Genomic DNA, 22,992 nt, shown 5'->3' with positions numbered 1-22,992 from the left:
AAATGAAAATAAATTGAAATTGAAATTGGAGGGTTGGTAATGTGGACGTTCTGTTATGATTAGGTCCCACAAAAAGCAGGAAGAATCCCAAAATGTAAGTAGCCAAAAAGACACAAAGGTGAGTGCAAAACCCAACAATTTTATATCCAAATGAGGTGGTGACAATATAGTGGCACGATCAAAGATGATAAAACTCCAAACAAACACAGGATTCTGGCTAAGCAGCAAACAGTAAAATAACAAAAAGCGAATGTCAAAAAACCGACAGTGAGAGCTAGACTTAGACAGGTGCAGACGGAACTGCAATTGAGACAGAGACTGGAACCAGGAACATGTGGGAACTCAGGGATATTAACCCAATGACCAGCAACAAACAAAAACCTGGGTGTGACTTAAATACTGGCTACCAGATAACCACAGGTGTGGGGATTGCGTGAAGGAAGGGGAAGCACAGGTGGAGAAAATGAGTGGGAGGAAAAATCTAGAGTTTCACAACCAACGAGGAAATAAAGACTACACAATTTGACTAGAAATGTGACAAAACACCAGAGCTGATTAACAGATAAACATATCCAAAACAGAAAATCTAAACTACAAGGAGGGAAAGAAAACAGAATAAATACAAGAGGAACAATAAGGGCAGAGCCCTCTCAGTGAACATCTATCACACCTCGCGCCCGACTGTCACGCGTGACCATGGCAATGGCCTGTAAGTCAGGGGAAAGAGACACGAAGGGAAGGAAACCCCCTAACACACCTTCAGAGACACACACACACGTGACAATGGTAACAGCATATGAGGAGCGGAAAGAGTCATGAAGGGTAGGAGACCACAGTCACACCTTCGGAAACACATGTACGCTCATAGGAGACAGACAGGGAGACAATCACACCTGTACACACCCTCAGGACTTGAGAAAGACTGACCCATGCTCACTTCCAGACACACACACATGCATACTCAGAACCTGGGAAGCAGCCAATCAGAGGAAGACTGGACAGGAAGAACATGAGGCAGAACCCTAACCAAAATCCCCAAAACAACCCAACTAGACTGAGCCCAGAATCCTAACAGGTATGCCACATTTTTGTGCAAACACAGCCTTTGTACATGATGCTCCTAGTCTGTTGTCCAGTACCGTGAAGCACCATACAAAAAGACAACAGGCAGATGCAGATACAGACATATCTGTAAAATACACAACAAATGTGAACTCAAGCAACTGTTAAGTTAAAAAGGCTAAAACACATGGCAATAATATATATATATATATATATATATATATATATATATATATATATATATATATATATATATATATATATATATATATACGAGGGCTGTCAATAAAGTATAGGTCCTTTTTATTTTTTTCAAAAACTATATGGATTTCATTCATATGTTTTTACGTCAGACATGCTTGAACCCTCGTGCGCATGCGTGAGTTTTTCCACGCCTGTCGGTGACGTCATTCGCCTGTGAGCACTCCTTGTGGGAGGAGTCGTCCAGCCCCTCGTCGGAATTCCTTTGTCTGAGAAGTTGCTGAGAGACTGGCGCTTTGTTTGATCAAAATTTTTTCTAAACCTCTGAGGCACATCGAAGTGGACACGGTTCGAAAAATGAAGCTGGTTTTCAGTGAAAATTTTAACGGCTGATGAGAGATTTTGAGGTGATACTGTCGCTTTAAGGACTTCCCACGGTGCGAGACGTCGTGCAGCAGTCCCATGCGCCGTCGTCAGCCTGTTTCAAGCTGAAAACCTCCACATTTCAAGCTCTATTGATCCAGGACGTCGTGAGAGAACAGAGAAGTTTCAGAAGAAGTCGGTTTCAGCATTTTATCCGGATATTCCACTGTTAAAGGAGATTTTTTTAATGAAAGACGTGCGGACGGGTCCGCGCGTTGGGACGCAGCCGGCGCGGTGCGGCGGCACAGGAAAAACACCTCCGTGTTGATAACCATTTGTAAAATCCAGGCGGCTTTTGATGGCTTTCAGTGGAGTGAGTATATGAGAAATTGTTTAACAGCTGGACATGTTCCAACTTGTCCTTAAGGCTTCCAACAGAGGTGTTTTTCCAGTGGCGGAGCGTCTCGGCGGCTGCGAGCCGATGCTGCAATCCGTCCGCATGTCTTTCATTAAAAAAAACTCCTTTAACAGTGGAATATCCAGATAAAATGCTGAAACCGACTTCTTCTGAAACTTCTCTGTTCTCTGCCTCCAGCACATCCATAAACCTCCTCGTTGGCCTCCCTTTTCTCTTCCTGCCTGTTGGCTCCATCCTCAGCATCCTTCTCCCTATATAACCTGGGTCCCTCCTCTGCACATGTCCAAACCATCTCAATCTCGCCTCTCTGACTTTGTCTCCAAACCATCCCACCTGAGCTGCCCCTCTGGTATGTTCATTCCTAATCCTGTCCATCCCGGACAAGTGAGGGTCTAAATACCAAACAAACTCATCAGCGACAGGCACGCACAACTAAGGAAAAAGAGGAAGGACAAAGCAGGGACACTCATTATGGAGGACTTTGGGACAGAGGAATGTACAGAGCAATCACACATCAGGAGGCCACACACAGCTGAGAGCCCGAGACAGTGGCACATAATAATGTACACTAGACAGAAGAAGGGAGACAGGGACAATGATGACAAGGACAGATCAAGGACAAAGACCAAGGGTGAGCCACAAGGGGAACCAGACATCGACATGAACTGGGACAAGCAGGAGAATGGACACACACACACACACACACCATTTGCTTACTCCTGTTTATAAATGTAAAAAAAGTGCATTGGGCATGCTCAGAAAAAAGGTGAATGTAACACACATTTCACTTGGTAGCGGCACTGTACTACTACCACACAGGTAAAGTGAGCAGTAATATAAAGAAAATAACTGCATGGCAATATCCTAAAACCACAACTAATAAATTAATGAAAGGCATCCAAATCCACATTTGATCATGTATGCACACATCTTTTGGCTTGGAACTCAAATTTGAATTTTTACAGTGCATCCAGAAAGTATTCACAGCACTGCACTTTTTTCCCCACTTTTGTTATGTTACAGCTTTATTCCAAAATGGATGAAATTCATTTTGTTTCCTCAAAAAAAAAAAAAAAAAAAAAAAATACGAGGGCTGTCAATAAAGTAACGGTCCTTTTTATTTTTTCAAAAACTATATGGATTTCATTCATATGTTTTTACGTCAGACATGCTTGAACCCTCGTGCGCATGCGTGAGTTTTTCCATGCCTGTCGGTGACGTCATTCGCCTGTGAGCACTCCTTGTGGGAGGAGTCGTCCAGCCCCTCGTCGGAATTCCTTTGTCTGAGAAGTTGTTGAGAGACTGGCGCGTTGTTTGATCAAAATTTTTTCTAAACCTGTGAGACACATCGAAGTGGACACGGTTCGAAATTTTAAGCTGGTTTTCAGTGAAAATTTTAACGGCTGATGAGAGATTTTGAGGTGATTCTGTCGCTTTAAGGACTTCCCACGGTGCGAGACGTCGCTCAGCGCTCTCAGCCGCCGTCATCAGCCTGTTCAAGCTGAAAACCTCCACATTTCAGGCTCTATTGATCCAGGATGTCGTGAGAGAACAGAGAGGTTTCAGAAGAAGTCGGTTTCAGCATTTTATCCGGATATTCCACTATTAAAGGAGATTTTTTTAATGAAAGACGTGCGGACGGGTCCGCGCGTCGGCTCACAGCCGACGCAACGCTCCGCCACAGGAAAAACACCTCTGTTGAAAGCCTTAAGGACAAGTTGGAACATGTCCTGCTGTTAAACAATTTCTCATATACTCACTCCACTGAAAGCCATCAAAAGCCGCCTGGATTTTACAAATGGTTATCAACACGGAGGTGTTTTTCCTGTGCCGCCGCACCGCGTCGGCTGCGTCCCGACGCGCGGACCCGTCCGCACGTCTTTCATTAAAAAAATCTCCTTTAACAGTGGAATATCCAGATAAAATGCTGAAACCGACTTCTTCTGAAACTTCTCTGTTCTCTCACGACGTCCTGGATCAATAGAGCCTGAAATGTGGACGTTTTCAGCTTGAACAGGCTGACGACGGCGGCTGAGAGCGCAGCGCGACGTCTCGCACCGTGGGAAGTCCTTAAAGCGACAGAATCACCTCAAAATCTCTCATCAGCCGTTAAAATTTTCAATGAAAACCAGCTTAATTTTTCGAACCGTGTCCACTTCGATGTGTTTCACAGGTTTAGAAAAAATTTTGATCAAACAACGCGCCAGTCTCTCAGCAACTTCTCAGACAAAGGAATTCCGACGAGGGGCTGGACGACTCCTCCCACAAGGAGTGCTCACAGGCGAATGACGTCACCGACAGGCATGGAAAAACTCACGCATGCGCACGAGGGTTCAAGCATGTCTGACGTAAAAACATATGAATGAAATCCATATAGTTTTTGAAAAAAATAAAAAGGACCGTTGCTTTATTGACAGACCTCGTATATATATATATATATATATATATATATATATATATATATATATATATATATATATATATATATAAGTATTTACAGGCTTTGCCCTGAAGCTCAAAATTGAGCTCAGGTGCATCTTCTCTCCACTGATCATCCTTGAGATGTTTCTGCAGCTTAGTGGTGTCCACCTGGGGTAAACTCAGTGAACTGGCAACCTGGTCTCACGGCAAGTCATGCTTCAGCAGCATGAAATATACATCAAGGTATTTAAAGTTAAGTGCCATGGCATTGGATTAATCTAGTACCTTTTCTTTCCCCATTTGTCAGCATGCTATATGTAATCCTGTCAGATGTTCATCAGAAAAATGCAAAATTGAAACTTGTTATACCACATATCCTCTTTATATATCCAGAAAAAGCACTCCAGCCTGGTAAACACTAATGCCGTGCTCTGGATGATTAAGACAAATGCTACTCAAAGCTTTTATGCACTCAAAGTAGCTGCTGCTCAAATATGTGCCAGAACAAAGAAAGTGGTGGCTGCACAGAGTCCAAACAAAAGCAGCGTTTTCTTTTCTCTCATCACTGTTCTTTTTTTTTTTTTACACTGAAGAAATTACAATGTACTGGTTGAACTTCTTCATTTGACTCTTTTTTTCTTTTAACTGATTAAAACTCATATTTGTTCATTTTAAATTTCAGTTTAATTACAGCACTCAGATGCAAGCTGGCAAAAAATACATCTTGTGCAAGATCAAAGAAAGACTTTGGTTTTGTTCTTTAAAAAGCATCTTTTAACAAGATACAGCACCACTTCCTCGAGCAAAGGAATGTTTCAATTTGCAACTTTCAGAGGCTTCGTGGAAAGTGAAACCTGTGCCAGGAAAACACAAAGACCGCTCTTTGAAAAGGAAACAGAAGTTTGGAGGCATAGAAAGATGAGCAGACACCCTCTTTTGTCACCTTATTCTGTGAAAAGAATCTACAGTATTTAGCTAAGTGTTAGCAACAGATTCTGAGGTGGCAAAATCAGAGAATGAGCAAATCGAAACCTCACAAGTGAACTATAGAGCTTGTTTTTAGCATCCACATAGCAGGACGTCAGCTGTAGAATTGTCAGTTATGAAAGCTGCCAATGGCTCAAACAAGATTCAGACACAGTGAGCTACTGCTTTCCTCAGTTATGAGCAAGAAATTAATTGTCAGAAAAACAGATGCCAAGAGACAACAAAAGACAAATGTACTGCATACAGTATAAAACAATGGGTCACATTAATCATCATCATAGCAATCCCTCAGTGGCAAGGAAGATTATCTTTTGATTGATTTTCAGATGGGATATCTACATCCAGGGTCAATCTGAAGATGCCTATGTATGGGTTTGCGTAATGTCAGAATGTCATTGCACATGGTCAAATACATGGCCCTTGACAGATCCTTTATACTGGCCCAATGGCTGTGAAAACACAGACGATCAGGGTCTGAGGACACTGCTGCAGCTTTCACCCCCTCCTTCAGAGCTGTTGGGTTACAAATCATCACCTCCTTTATCTGATCCCCCATTGAGGACTTCTTGTTTCACCAGAGCCCTGTTACCTATCTCCAGGGTTGGGTAGGATTACTTTGAAATGTAATCCAAAAGTAATCACATTACAAGTAATCCAAATGTATGTACATACATACATGTAATCCACATGTATTCTTTCAAAGTAATCCTACCCAGCCTTGGCTATCTCATGTTCAGGGTTCCTGTTGCACCTTCATGGTTAATGTAGCAGGTACAGAGCAGATAAGGTCCGCATGGTATTTCACCCCAAGAGGCAATCCCCTATTTGATCTGTTGCGCAGGTGTGACAATGTCTACGAGTGGGTGGATTTTGACACCTAGCTCACATAAATACAATATACTCATATCAAATAATCATATATATATATAGAGTGCCTGATAAGGGTGTCAGAAAAAATTGATTCACGTCCGAATCGCGATTGTTATTTATTCCGATTCTGAATCGATCCAAAATGTCCAAGAATCAATTTTTTAAAAAGCATTTTTTAAACATAATCTTGCTTACTCTCTGCGTGTACTGTTTGTCAGGCAACGGCTTCCGTACTACAGCGTCCCCGCGAGGGGATTGGTCCGGCGTGCTTCAAACACTCATGAGCTGCAGAGTTCAGTGGCTGTAGCTTAGCATGGCGGACGAAGAGCTAATTCAGCCAGCACCGTCTTTGCTGAAGGCAAATGTTTGGGCACATTTTGGATTGTATTATTTGTTGCATAAGCAAATCCGCAAGCCCACATGCTACGCTATCACCCGGAGCTAAAAGAGGGGAGCAGCGGTCTCTGCGGACTACTCACCAGCGCTTCGCTAAACTGCCAGCCAACTCCAAACGAGCAAAGCAGATAAATAAATTTACATCTAGAATCACTTGATTAACCTTGTAAAGCTGCATTTTCTTAAACATAAACATTTTTTAAGTAATATCAGAGCTCTTTGAATCGAAAATCTATTATGAATCGAGTCGTCACCCCAAGACTCGGAATTGAATTGAATCGTGAGTTGTTGTACGATTCACATCCCTAGTGCCTAACATATGTCTGGCCGTCTCTCTGTGTGTGTGTGTGTGTGTGTGTGTGTCCACAGCCAATATATGGGTAAAGAGGTGGAGCATGTGTGAGAGGACAACCCATATGTGGATAAAGAGGTGGACCATGGCTGAGCCCCTATAGAGGAAGATGGACATCCGGGACGTTGGTCATGTGATCTGCATAGCAACGCGGTCTACATTTTTTAGGAAGTGAAAACACAGAGAACTTCTCTGTGTATTTTGCAGCAGTTTGAGTGATATCAGAGCTGCTTGTAGTGCCAATTAAATACAAAATTAGGGCCTCAAACAGCTGACAATGTTTTGTTTTTTTTCTGCTGAGTGCAAAGTAACACTGTCACCTGTTTTTAATAACTCCATTCGCATTTAATCAGTAAGATGCTTTCACTAGTAAAACAAGTGTAGCATACCACAAGTTTGACCAGTTAATTATTAATCAACCTTCATCAAATCCATTTAAACATATCTATCGTAACTCACCTGTCTGCTGATTAAAGTTACTATCCGAGACTGTTGTTGCGGTTGTTGTTGTTACTTGTTGGAGATTTTTTTTGTTATTGTTCCTACAAGTTTAATAATTCTGCTACTCTTTCAGTGTAACTGCTGTGAATTTTAATTCATTTATTTACATCTGTGTGAATCCTGTGTGAGCCTTAGGAGTGGTTAGCTTATCCATTATTGGTTAGCTCGTGCTTGCTGGTGATACTCTTAAATTTCTTAGTGCACAAAGTACACTACATTACCCACTTTACACCCTCTGTAAATCTTGCGTGATGTTGGAAGATAGCGTGGCTCTCATAGAGAGTCATGTCCGTAAGTTAGAGCAGCTTCTTAGCTCAGTGGCGTGAGATGTTACGGGCACCCCAGATGAGGTTAGTGTTGGGCTGGCTAGCGAGCCCATTAGTATTAGCCTAGAAATGCTGGCTGTGGAGGACGGCTTTCGGACTGTGGCTAGGTGGAGGAAAGCCCGTAGGGCTTGGTGCCCGATTGTGGTACCCCGATCACACTCACCACTGCCAACTGTGAATCGTTTCTCCCCTTGGAATTGCCTGATGTGAATTCTCTGAGCCCACAAATGACTTCCACTCCTGTCTCCAGGCCGAAACATCGGACTTTAGTGATAGGGGATTCTATCACCCGCAAAGTCTGTAACCTGGGGCCAGAGCTCCCGACATTGCATCCCATCTTAGGGTGTTGACGTTGCAGAAGGGAAGACAGACTAAGGAACATGGCATGAGATATAGTCACATCGTTATTCACGTCGGCACCAATGATATCAGGATGAAGCACTCAGAGGTCACAAAAATGGACATAGAGAAGACTTGTGACCTTGCCAGAAAGATGTGTCAGCATCAATTAATAGTCTCTGGTCCCTTCCCCTCCTGTGGTAATGATGAGGCGTTTAGCAGGCTGACATCGTTAAATAGGTGGCTGGCCCAATTTTGTAGACAGCAAGGCTTTAGCATATTGATAACTGGCCTTCTTTCTGGGGCCACCATGGCTTGCTGATGCCGGATGGCCTCCACCCTACTGGGGAAGGTGCTGCCATCTTGTCTGCGAACACATATAGAGCTCTACAGGGAGGGTAACATTGGGAATTTACAGCAGGCCACGGAGCGTCGGCTCGCAGCCGGTGCGGCGCGCCAGCCACAGGAAAAACACCTCCGTTGGAAGCCTTAAGGACAAGTTGGAACATGCCCTGCTGTTAAACAATTTCTCAGATACTCACTCAACTGAAAGCCACCAAAAGCCACCTGGATTTTACAAATGGTTATCAACACGGAGGTGTTTTTCCTGTGGCATGCGCGCCAATCCGTCCGCGCGTCTTTCATTAAAAAAATCTCCTTTAACAGTGGAATGTCCGGATAAACTGCTGATTCCGACCTCTTCTGAAAGTTATCTGTTCTCTCACGACATCCTGGGTCAACAGAGGCTTAAATTTGGAGGTTTTCAGCTTGAAACAGGATGACGACGTCACCTCGGAGCGCTGCACGACTTCCCGCTCCGTGGGAAGTCCTTACAGCGATAGAAACAATCCAAAATCTCTCATCAGCCGTTAAAATTTTCACCGAAAACCAGCTGAATTTCTCAAATGGTGTCCACTCGGATGTGCCTCACAGTTATTGAAAAAATTTTGATCAAGCACAACACCAGTCTCTCAGCAACTTCTCAGACAATGAAAATCCGATGAGGGGGCTGGACCACTCCTTCCACAAGGCGTGCTCACAGGCGAATGACGTCACCGACAGGCGTGAAAAAACTCATGCATGCGCACGAAGGTTCAAGCTTGGCTGATGTAATCACACATGATTCAAATCCATATATATTTTTAAAAAAAATAAAACTGTCGGTTTCTAATAGACCTCGTATAATGGTCATATGTTATATCAAGCGGTTCAGAACATTCTCAGCTTTCAGAATGTAAGACATATATTTGTTTAGAACACAGTGTAAAAAAAAAAAAAAAAAATTGGCTCTGAAGCTGAAAAATATGAAATATTCATTTATCCAGGTCTGGGTCTTAGAGCCAGTAGCTCAAGCAGCACAACCCACACTTCCCTATCCTCAACAAAGTACTCTAATGCCGCGTTCACACCGGACTCCATGCGCACGACGGCGGTGAGAGATTGCCATGTAATCCCTATGGAAGGATGCGTTGTGGCGCCACAAAAATCCAAGCCACCCAATACGATGCAATGGACGCGAATAAAGCGACACGAATAAAGCGATTTCAAGCAGTTGGTGCATTTGTGGCACGATATCGCATTGCATCACGCCGTGTCGCCCTCTTCCTCAAGTTGAAAAATCTGAACTTTTTCATCTTGTTGCGCTGCCTTGACCAATCAGGGACTGGATATGTAGTGACGTGGAGATATCTGGAGTTCATACTTCATGTGGACATGTCCTGTCTCTGGCAGCCAGCCTGTGAGCAGGACTTATGTCCCTTTTCTCCTTTATTTAACACAGTTATGACAGAGTTTGAGGGGAGAAAGGAACTGCAGCAGCAGCCAGTTTTTTTCTCTTTGTTCACATGTGTGCGCTCGAACGAATCGTCCGTGAAGATAATTTTATTAACTACATAGATGTATAATAGAACAAATGGTGACTGGTTTATAACACAATTACGACAGAGTTGGAGGGGAGAGCGAGGAACTCCACCAGCAAGCAGTTTTTTTTTGTTTTTTTGTGTTTTTAGTTGTTCACATGTGCGCATGTGAACAGAACAGGAGGTCCTCAACTTGAATCCTGGAGAGGCGGAAGTACCGCTGAAAGTGGTCGTCATCCAGACGCACCTCCTGCAGCAAATGATGAAACTCTCTGAATTGGGAATGTCTCATGAGGATGTTGTGAACCCAGGGATGGTGCCACTGGCGTTTGTCAGCTTTCCACAACAAACAGAGCACAGCAACTTGCTTTGTGTGATCAAGGTCCTTCATGTTGAGTTGACGGCGAGTGGAATGGAAGCTCCTCCTATTTGATGACGCATTGGGGCGAATTTTTGCAGGGAAAGCAGAGCGACACATTGGCGATGGTGGTGCATCCATCGAGGGACTTTGCGTGGTGTCCGGTGTGAACGCAGCATTAAGCCCTGGTCAGATCGAATAATGAATGATGAATAATGAGCCATGTAGTATGGTTTTTTTGTATGAGTCGAGTTATTCAACAAATGTGGGAGAATAGTGGCTCTGAACGGCTCTTAGAGGCAGAATATTCGGCTAACGAGGCTCATCTCTGAGCGTGGTGCTAATTTCAAGAATTTAAAAATTTAACAACAACAGCATGGGGCAGTTTGTGTATAGGGTACTATGAGGACAAATGAGGATTTTAAAGGCATGTTTGTGGTGAAGAAGAGGCTGTTAAAAGCCCATTATCTGAGCAGGAGAGGACAGGCTGTCCTCTTGCACACTTCGTCGTGACAATCCCACCTGCTTTGTGCGTGGGACGCTGTATATAAAATAATAATTTTGTAGTGGATTAATCATTTTCTGTTAGAGTTTGGCTGTTGAAAACACCTCTAATAGCTTCTGGAATCACAGAGGACCATTTAATCTAGACCCTTTTTTCCTCACCTCTAATAGCTTCTGGAATCACAGAGGACCATTATCTAGACCCTTTTTTCCTCTCTCTCTCATGTACTACATGAGATGGAGAACGTATTTGGAACAGCCTAAAATTTTTATGTTTTTATTGTAATAGCTGGGTAAAACAGTTGCATGTTCATTCCTTCTTTATAAGCAGCTGTAACAGTATGTTTATGATAGATTTAACATCTTGTTGTAATGAATCAGATGAGATCCGCTGTGTGTGCACTGGAGTAATGACTCGCACTCAAGACAAGCATTTACGCAAAACGCCAGTGTCCAAAAGAGAGATTCTGCAGACAATAACGGTTGAACACAAAGTTAAAAGTTAGATCACTGGTGTCAAAATGAAGATGAGCATTTACACAGAATGCAAGTGTGCAAAAGAGCGATTTTGCAGAAAATAACAGACGAGCACATAGTGAAGGAGTTGAAGTATCTTTCGATCTTGTTCATGAGTGGGGTAAGTTGAAAAATAAAATGAGTTGTTAGAAGTTTTTTTATATTATTATATTATATTATATTAGATTAGATTAGATTAGATTAGATTAGGGCAGCACAGTGGTTTAGTGGTTAGCACTGTTGCGTCACAGCCTGAAGGTCATGGGATCAATTCTCACCTATGGCCTTTCTGTGTGGAGTTTGTATGTTCTCCCAGTGTCTGCATGGTTCCCCACCAGGTGCTCCGGCTTCCTCCTACATCCAAGGACATGGATATTAGGTGAACTGGAAACTTTAAATTTGTCTGTTGGTGTGCTTGCAGGTGTAAATGTGGTTGTTAATGTGTGGCCCTGCAACAGACTGGCATCCTGTCCAGGGTGTGTGTAGCTCAGGTCAATGCTGGGATCACATCCAGCTCCCTGTGACCTTTAATTGGAGAAAGCGGTTGAAGATGAATGTGTGAGTAGATTAGATTAGAAAATTATGTTAATCCTCAATGGGAAACTCAATTTCACTGTAAAATTCATGTATACACAGACAGACAACACAACACTACAGCAAAGGAACAGCAAAAGTAAAGTTGCTGATTAAAAAATTTGACTGCCACTGGGACAATGGACCTCCTAAATTGTTCACTTAAACATTGAGGCATCATGTGTTGCTGGCTAAAAAAAATTTAAGACTGTTAAAGATGTGCAAAGGACGTCTTTCAAAAAACAAACCTGTCTGTGACTTGGTTCGCATTCTCTTTTTTTGAAAATGGCTTCAAGTGATTCCAGACTCATTCCAATCACAGAGCTAGCTTTCTTGATCTACTTTAATCTCTTTTCATAATCCATGCAGATGCTACGTCCAAAACACAGCACAGCGTGATAAAAGGCCAAGATTCCATTTAAAAGACATGTAGGAAGTTCTTGCTAATGTCAAAGCATCCCATTTTTCCCAAGAAGTAAAGTCTTGACTTAGCCTTCTTGAATACAAGCTGTGTTTTTTTTTTTTTTTTTTTTCAGTTTAATTTGTTGTTCTAAAGGACACCAAGATATTTATAGCTTTCAACAACCTCAACCTGTTGACCCCTGATAACAACTGGATTGAGATCCTCTTTCTTCCTTCTAAAATCTTTAATTATTTCTTGGTCTTTCCTACATTCATCTTTAAAAAGTTTAAATCACACCAGTGGACAAGCTATTCAACCTCTTTTTTGGAGGTGAGGTCATCATCTCGAGTTAGCAGACCCATGAGAGCTGTGTCATCTGAAGACTTTTGATGCTGACAGGATGTGACAGGATGTCTGAGTATGCCTGTGGTTAGCTGTATAAAGAAAGTGCCTTCGGCATATCCTTTGTTTTCATTTGGGATCACCACAGCACTGCAGAGGTGCATCTGCATGCTGATTTGGCACAAGTTCTACAGCAAATGTCTGTTTCAACTGATACAACTCCAAATTGGAGAATGAACAGAGGTGGGGTTTGACCAACATTCCTCACCAGAAACAAGTGCACTTAAAAACTCAACTGTCGGCAGCTGTTGTTGGGGCAGTATGTCTCATGGCTGATTTGCTACTTTGCTAACTTCATATAATACTAATAATAACTTCATATCTCCTTATACAGATATTGATAGTAATAATGCGTAATACATTTATGTTATATGCCATGATGCAGACTATCCTTATGCTTGCCACGCCACACGGACAGAACACAGTTTTACTTTTACACATATCGTTCATTGCAACTCATGCACTCACCGCTGGTAAAGGTCAAAATGCAACATCTTTCAACCATAATCACATAGCTTTACTGATCCACATTGAGGGCATGGCCCGCCTATCTGGGGGGTGGAGCTGGAGTGCAGGATGAGGAGGCAGGCAGAGTGCATGTGTGGTCAGCTTGCAGGCTGAGGAAGAGATGAGCTGATCCGTGTAGGCATCTATATAATACAACATCTAAAACTGAAGTCTGTTTCCTGTCAGTTTTTGAGTCACTCCCCATCAACCCGGGAAAAATTAGAAATTATAAACTAACACTGTATAAAGTATAAAAATAAAGGGTGATAAAACTATGCCCTGTGGAACTCCAGGGTTATATACACCTTTATTCATGTGGACAAACTGTTTTGATGTTAGAAATGGGTTTACCAAACTCTTTATATAACAAAAGTAGGAGAAAATATGCATAAGCAACCAATACTAATAAAAACAAAATGCTGCAGGTTGTTGTTTTTAACACAGGTTGGGGTTTGTTCGGTGGCTGTGATCAGAGGACCTGTGCAATCTTTTTCCACTGTGCTATGACTTAACAGTTTCATGATGGAGTGGAATAGAAAATAATTTTCTTCAAGTGAACATGTAAAATTTAAGCTGCAGTTTGCCAGATGGTACACGAAGGACACAAACATAGATTTTTTTTTTCTGTTTTCTTGGGCGAGAATCCATCTCTGATCAGCTCCACTATGAAGCTATAAATGGAGGTGCAACAAAGAGAATGAGGCATAGATAGCGACAGATTTGGGTATTAGCAGAATATTAATAGTTACTAAAGGTGACTGTTCATATTAGAGACATTTGTTGATTAAATAATAATGAATTAACCAAATTTAGCAATTTCAGAGTATCACCCTGGCCACAGGAACCAACCATCCTTACAAAGATCAGTTTCAAAATAAGGTTAACATGGTAATGTTGATATCTTCGGGAATCAATACTTAGGACTGTGCAGGGATGATGTAAAATAGGGTACAGACCATCTCATCCAGCAACTATAACAACAAGAACATACATCATTGCAACATAATTACAAAGATAACTACTTAAATTCTAACATAATTAACAACAGCGAATGTAACTGGTATCTAGCACTTTTATTAAAATAATACAGTGTATCCAGAAAGTATTTACAATACTTCACTTTTTCCACATTTTGTTATGTTACAGCCTTATTCCAAATTGAGTAAATGGATTTTCCCCATAAGATTCTACTCACAACACCCCATAATGACAACATGAAAAAGTTTTTTTTTTTTTGGCAAATTTATTACAAATAATAATAATAAAAGAGATTAAGAAATTACTTGTAAATAAGTATTTACACCCTTTGCTCAGTACTTTGTTGATGCGCCTTTGGCAGCAACTACAGCTTCAACTCTTCATGAATATGGTGGCACAAGATTTCACCACTCTTTGGGCATTTTTGGCCATTCCTCTTCACAGCACCTCTCAAACTGTATCAGGTTGGATGGGAGCATCAGTGCACAGCCATTTTCAGATCTCTCCGGAGATATTTGATCAGATTCAGGTCTGGGCTCTGGCTGGGCCACTCAAGGTCATTCAGGGTTGTCTTGAAACCACACCTTTGATTTATTGGCTCTGTGCTTAGGGTCAGTGTCCTGCTGAAAGATGAACCATCACCCCAGTCTGAGGTCAAGAGCGCTCTGAAGCAGGTTTTCATCCAGGATGTCAAAGGCTGTGAATATTTATGTACATGTGATTTCTTAGTTTGTTTGTTTTTTTTTTTTAGAATTTTGCAAAAATCTAAAAAAAAAAAAAAAAAACACTTTTGACTTTTGTTCACATTGTCATTATGTGGCACCGCTGGACTGATAGTATTGCACACCGGGCATTTGCCCGATGGCCTGATGGCCTACTGGCCTGCGTTTTTTTTTTGTTTTTTTTTGTAGCAGCTACGACTCGTCGTCACCTCTTAAAGCGCGGTGATAACAGAACACCTGCACTGAGCTTTACAAAGACATTGTTATGCTTTTTTCCTCCTTTATTTAGAGCAGAGCTGAGCCGCTCCGTATCTGCACGTTAAAACAGCTGATCCACCGCGACGCGTCAACAACTAACACTATTTTCCACTCAAATGCACCTAAACTCTCTTTCTGAGGACCACATGATGTGAAAACACAATAAAACTTTCTGACCTGTAAATCTGGTCATGTTTTCTGCATAAATAAATGTTATCCATTCTTTGTGCTAAAACGCCAAAGCAGGGGCGAATCCAGATGGAATGGGGGCGTGGGGCAAGGATGCCCCCCCCCCCACAACACCCCTAGATTAAAGGTCCAGTTTTGAAGCCTTTTTTTACTACAACTACTAATACTACTTAAAATAATAATACTTTTGACAAGTAAAAAGTTTAGAGAAAATTTAAATGTTGAATTTAATAGTTACATTTATTAACAATGTAGGTTAGAAATTCCAAGTTTTACTGTTACAGTGCTGTCAACAGTTAAATATGAGGTCAAGAAAGATGTCTTTATTTTACTTTTTATAAAACAAGTATATCTTTTCATTGAAGTCAAGAAAGGGTGACTATAAAGTGAGGCGGGGACCACTACGGCCATGACAGTAAGTGAAGGTTAACTTCAGCTGTTAATTGATGAACAGCAACCTAACTTGTTCATAAATCAGACATCTGTGTGTGAGAGAGACATTCTGATCTTCTGGTCCGAAGTAAAGTGCTGTCTAACTGGGTCACTCAGATATGAATTAAGGTTGGATATTATTTTCGTTCGTGCTAACTCTGCCAGTCACGTAACCTAGCCTAGCAATGTAACCTGTGCAAATGGTGTGCATGGCTAGCTACCATGCTGTCGCCGCCAGGTTGTTTCTTTTATTTCTTTATTCTATTTGTGTGACGGTCGTGCGTCAGTCATATGAAGTATGCTGTTTTGCACAGTCTGCGGTGCGGTGGCGTGGTATAACGGCGTCCCTGTCTAAAATGTATTTTCCCAAGCCCTGGCATAATTTCACATACCTAACATTTTACTTTAAATTGAGAGTCATTCTCTAAGTTGATTAGCAACACAAATTGGTAATAAAAGAAATCCTTGATGTTACTTGTAGCTTGTAGTGAGATAGACAACTGTCTCCATCTTGTGGCCTTTTTGTGCATTGCAGTTTCAAAAGTTCAACCTTTGTATCCAGTCATTGGTCCAGTCATCCAGTAATTTCTTGCTTTATATGATGAATTGTATCACTCAAGTAATGATATATTATTTATAGTATAGCCTACAGTATTTCTATAACAAATGTTTTTATATAATTTCTATTTCTAAATTTAAGTAACAAGGCTGAATGAAATGACGGCTTATTATGTCTAAAAAGTAATGTGACCTACTGTCAATAGATCGTACTATTGATAAGCCTATGATAACTGCATTTCGGGAGAACTTTTCATAATGCTTCTTATAGTGTTAAAATGTATGTGTCTCCTGGTGCACATTGATCGGTTAAGGGACCAAAAAAAAAACACACTGTCACAGCAGGCTTAATTTTTTTCCCTTCGATACCTGGTGGTGGCCTGGTCTTGGTTAAAAATGCCCGGCCTGAAAAATTTCCCAGTCCAGCCCTGTTATGGGGTATTGTGTGTAGAAGTTTGAGGGAAAAAAAAATAATAAATGTCACTGATTTTGGAATAAGGCTGTGTAAAAAAGTGAAGTATTGACAATACTTTCCAGATGGACTGTATGTCAATCGCAAAAACCTATCTCACCTACCTACTACTAGACACACATGAGAATATATGTACAAATACAATGGTGGGTGAGTGTATTGTGCCTGTGTGTGTGTGTGTGTGTGTGTGTGTGTGTGTGTGTGTGCATACCTGTATGCCAGGATGGCAGCCTGCCATGCACTCCTAAAATGGCAGCTGTAAACCTTGTTTGTATAAGGAGGAGTGATTTGGTGAGAGAGAGAGAGAGAGAGAGAGAGAGGCAGGCATAGTGTGTTATGGGTCATGAATTGGTGTTTTGGTTTGGTCTCAGCTTTACACTGTGGATTTACTTTTGTAAATTGGCTGCACATCATCAAAATGTGTCAAAGTAATCATTTTCCTATGTATCTAATAGGGGTGGGGGCAGGGAATCAATTCTTAGCTGTATTATAATGCAGATGTGCATGACTGAATCCATTCACAAATGTCAATAATTAATTCCATGGCTGTTGGACAACATTAATGACCACTTTTCACATTCCTCTTTTAAACCCGTTACTTCTACTTGCATTTTTTTCAATGTATTGTGCTTCTGGTGTTACTCTGCATGTGTTAATATTCTCCGTATTCTCTCGCTAATTCTGCCCCTTGGTAAATATTCTCTGGCAATTATACGAGTAGTTTAGCATTTCTTTTGTTTGTTTGTTTTTTTTTTTTTATGCAGCTTAAGTTCCGCCTATAGATCTTTCAGGGTTGTCATGGCAGCTAATTTGACAAGCTTTAGGAATTGTCTCCAGGCAGGGCCGGTGCTAGCCATTTGGGTGCACTAAGCACCCCAGCCCCCCTCCCGAAATGAAAAATACTTCAGAATTTGTCAGTGCGGCTCTCTTTATTTCGAAAATAACTTCTCAATACTCAATATTAAATTAATACTGAGATATTATTTTAATAATAATTTATTAATGTTTTGAAAACAGCTGCAAATAAATAATTTTGCATTAACAATGACATGAAACATGACAAGAAATAAATATAAAATTTAAAATAAATAAATACTACCACCATTATTAAAAAAAACTGATTTGAGCAACCACAGTAGATTGAAACACAGAACAAAGTATTCAAGTATTTAGCTTTGTAAACATACATGTAAGTGATAATGTGCAAATTTCTTCAATAAGTAATATACATTATGTGTATTACTTACTGAAGAAATTTGCACTTATTAATCTCAATCTCACATATCTGTCCAGAACGTGGTGGAGAGTCCAGCAGGTGCAGTGTTGGCGGGGGAGCAAAGGGGAGAAGTCAGTGCTTTTAAGTGAAAGGGAAAGGAACAGGTGTAAGCGCACCCACACTTGAGACAAGCAACTCCAGGCCACCTTGTTGACCCCCAGCGGGATACCTGGCCGGGTGGACAGATGCCTAATCCTGTGGGATGATGAGAACAGCTGTGACTGGCTGGCGAACTCAACCACCCTCCACCTTGCGAGGAAATGACAGGCGCAATTTGCACCTGATTTTTTAGACATCCCCGTGATCCTCAGCTGTTGGTTACTGCCTGACTGGTGCAGTACACCCTCCCCAACCTGGTCTCATGGCAAGTTGTGATTCAGCAGCACGAAATATACATGAATCTCTTGGTTCATGATATTGTGACGACAAGCGCCTCATTTTCGTCACGGCAGCATGAATTCATTCTAATTCATTCCATGATGGGTGCACGAAAATAAAACTGAAGTGGGGGGTGGTTATGGTTAGGGTGGGGAGAAAGAGTAAGATTAGGTTATGGTTAAGGTTAGGGTCGGGGGTAGGAGTAGGGTTAGTAATAGTGAGTTAAAAAAACCCTATCATGAAAATTTGACTCATTTCGTCATGGGAGCATGAAAAAAAAGTGAGACTGGGCTGCCCTCCCAACATAATACCAACCAAAACACAGCGGGATTACCTTACCTCCAAAATGTTTGAAGGGGGAAAAATGCAATCCAATCTTCTTATTTAAATGTCAAAAGTTTAAGCAGTTTCCCTTAACGCAGGGAAAAGCACAAAAGTCTCTTCGGTTTGTGCAAAAAAAAAAAAGAGAGAGAGAGAGAGGGAAATAAGTCTGAGGTAGAAGAGGTGCAGAGATCACCACTTTGTGAAGAATAATATACAAATAATGAATGTTTATGAGTTCAATGGTATCAATATTTCACGAGGCAAAAGCTGGAACATACCATTCGACATACCATACGAAGCGAAGCCGAGTTGAATGGTATGTTCCAGCTTTCACTGAATTAAATATTTGCACCATTGAAAGAATGTAAAAACATTCATTATTTGTTTTATATAACGGCTAAAATAGATCCTTGTCATTTGATATTTTATTAATTTCTAAACAACAGAAAAGGAACTTACATTGTGGTGTTCCACTGTGATGTGTAGTCAAGGTTGGGTAGGATTACTTTGAAATGTAATCCAAAGTAATCCTACCCAACCTTGCGTGTAGTCCAGTGATGCTGTGCACTGACTTCGGACTTCCATAAAAAAAAAAAAAGACTTTGTGTAGTTCCTCAGTCCTGCCAAAAATCACATCAGCGTTTCATGTGGACAGGTCTTCATGCATCCAGACGGCTTACAGCAGAGTGGATTTTGTGTGTGTGTGTGTAGCAGCGTCAGTTAACTCAATCAAGTCATCATGTCGCTGTCCTGCGCACGCAACCAGCTTGGTCGAGCTGTGTACCTCCTCAGTGCAGCGAAAAAAAGTCACATCAGAAATGAGTCCAGGTTTTCTTTCTCTCTTCCTCCTAACAGACAGCACAGTGGATTTGTTTTGTGTGTGTGTGGGTATCTTACAAGAATTAGCACTGCCAGTTAGCTCAAATTATGTCTCAGGAGAGTTGTGTCCCCCGCGAGCTCGCACACACATGCAACCTGGTCAGCGCGTGTGCATGCGTGAACAACAAAAATAAGTCTGTATACGTCCTCAGTGCAGCGAAAAAAAAATAAAAAATCATGTCAGAAATGAGTCTGTCTTTGGTTCTTTCTTCCTGCTAACAACCTCCAGGCAGCATAGTGGATTGGTTTTGTGTGTGCGTGCACGCACAGGTGTGGATGCATGTGCATGTGCATGCACGAGCATGTGTGGGTGTGCACGTACTCGTGCGTGAGCATGTGTGCACAACGTGCACATGCACAAGTATGTGCACGACGTGCGCATGCACAAGTATGTGCACAAATGCGCGTGCACGAGTATGTGCGCACGCACGTGTGTGATCGCATGTGCGCGCATGCACGAGGATGTGCGCACTTGCATGTGTGTGTGTGCACACGTGCACGTGAGAATGCAATGGACCCAAACGTATGGAACCAAATTTGCACTCTAAATGGAACCAAGCCGCACTCTGAATGCAATGCAACACAAATGGGATGAATTAATCCATGTCATGTGACATACAACACACCAATCAAATGACAAAATTCCACTCAGCCGTTATATAAAAGTCAATCAGGCACACTGGAAAATGTGTTTACCCCAAATCACACTGACGGATCAAATCCAGATTAAAAAAAGAAAAAAAAAACCTCTGCTTCATCTGTTTCATGCTCAGGAGAGATTTTTTTTTGGTGCCCCAACAGGCAATTGTTGCCCTATGCTCAGTGTGTGATGAGCTTATGCAGAGTAATGGCACTGCCTCTAGGTCATCGCAAATCCAATCTGTGTGTATATATATATATATATATATATATATAACTCTTTTTTTTTTTTACAAGCATCACTTTGGTCTACTGATATGGAGCCCTGGTTTTATGCTGTAACAAGACACTTAATGTGTATTACTTCAGATTGGCGTCCCATCCAGATGCCGCAGGATTCACGCATAAGGACCAGCACCAATGGGCCTTGGGCCTACATCAGACCTTAGGTGCCCTGACACTTGCACGACTTTGATCTGCGTACTTGCATGTGCATCATCATGAATATCCCACCTGCTGTGTTCCCAGCTGAATGACGTGCTTTGTTCCACTGGCTGCCACACGCTCTGTGCTGGAATAAAATAAAAATAATAAAATAATTATTTTAGAGTGGATTCATAATTTTCTGTCGGAGTCGGCTTTTGAAAATGCCTCTAATCGCTTTCAGAATCACAGCGGACTGCTCCAGTTGCAGCTTTTCTGTCAGTCTCACATGCGTGCACTTAATGTGGTGGAGAACACATTTGGAACCATCTAAAAAGGAAATTTGTAATGTTTATATTTTAATAGCTTGGCAAAACAGTTGCATGTTCTTTCCTTCTCATGAGTAGCTGTAAAAGTATGTTATGATTGATTTAACATCTCATTATTATTGTTCAGATGAGCTGCGCTCTGATGCAGTGTGCTGACACAATCACACTCACACGCAGTGTTTTTGACTTGTTTGTGCAATGTTCACTTGAACTTCACGTCATTAATGTGTGATGGAGATTTTTAACATTTCAATTTTTTTTTGCGCAAGTGCACAAAGCCACACACAGTTTACAATGGCTTACAGTGTTTACTCTTGTGCACAGCAGAGGGCATTTGTTTATACACTGTGAAAATGGAGACATTGTGTAAAAAATGCCTGTAATTCCTAAATGGTTAACACAATATTTTTTTGTAAAACATACATTGGAACATACTTTTGCACTCTGTTGATTTTGCTTTGATATTTTTGTTGAATTTATGTTGTTATAGCTCTTTTCCCCTTTGAGTTTAAAGTGCATCATTTTAGAATTTGTATTGTCATCTAAAGTCTTGAGAAAAAAAAGTCGTTAAAAAACAATAATTTTTTGTAGTTGTTTCACAACTTTGCAGATACAAGGAAATAAAGCTGAAATTCTGACCTGTCTTCTCACAGTGAAGTTTTGGTTTAAAACTCTCATGTGACTGTATGGTGGCAAAAACACATCTGAAGTGGAATTAAATACAAGCTTTCACCATTTGTCAGATGTAACCCAAACAGTGCTATTTAAAAATTTATATGCACTTTTTTTGTTGGTTTTTCCCCATTTTCCAGATAAAGCATGTAACAAGAACATTCTGATTTGGTGGTTTGTCCAGTTTAGAAAATGACAAAATCTTTTAATTTTACTCGTGCATATGTGCAAGTTCTTAAAAAATAGAGCTGTCCTCCAGTCACACAGTGTACACTTGGGAAAACCTATTGTCCACCTCCATTTATGACCTGTTCAATGGTATTGTTTAGGCTTGTTGAACAGGGAGGACTGTTGATTCAAGTACTTTTGTAGTCCTGCTGTAGAATGAATGACCTTACCTTATACATTGTTGCTGTATGCCTGATTGTAATGCCAGTTCAAGATCATTGGATGCAAAATACTCTTTCATACAGGGACTAAGCTTCATTCCTTTCCTGTGTATCATGAGGGAGAAGTAGCATGAGACATGGTTGCCCCAAGATTGAGTAAGGCAGTCTCCCGCCCTCATCCATTACACTTGCTTTACACCAGCTGGGTTTTGTGTGCTGCTGCAGCTCATGCACATATTTTTTTTTCTTTACACCGGGGTTTGTCTTTTCTGCATTTATGCTGTGGCTCTGCTGCACCCAGCTCAATATTCTATATCATTTGTCATTGATTATGCAACCCCCCCCCCCAACCACACATACCACACATACTCTCGATCTCCTGAATCTCCTGTGAAGTGACTTTTACCAGGTGCTAAGCTGTGCGTGTGTTTGCGTGTGTGCATGCATGCACACATGCACGTGTGGGTGAATGTGTTAGTTTTTAAAATTTGTGTGGTTTTTTACCTGTACATGAAAGTGACTTCACTGGTGTTCAACTAGCAGCACATCCTTATAAGCAGATACATTGCTGAAGGTGGTACAATACATAAACAATAAATGAATTTCACATAGATATAAACTCTATCTGAGCCAAAAGGCTTTCTTCCTGTTGATAGATCTGGATCCTGTGGCTCATAGACTCACAGCCAATCCTTGAGGCCAGAGAATTGCACAGT

This window comes from Thalassophryne amazonica, chromosome 7, assembly GCF_902500255.1.
Source record: "Thalassophryne amazonica chromosome 7, fThaAma1.1, whole genome shotgun sequence".
NCBI classification, from domain to species: Eukaryota; Metazoa; Chordata; class Actinopteri; order Batrachoidiformes; family Batrachoididae; genus Thalassophryne; species Thalassophryne amazonica.
This window is presented reverse-complemented; position numbering follows the sequence as displayed.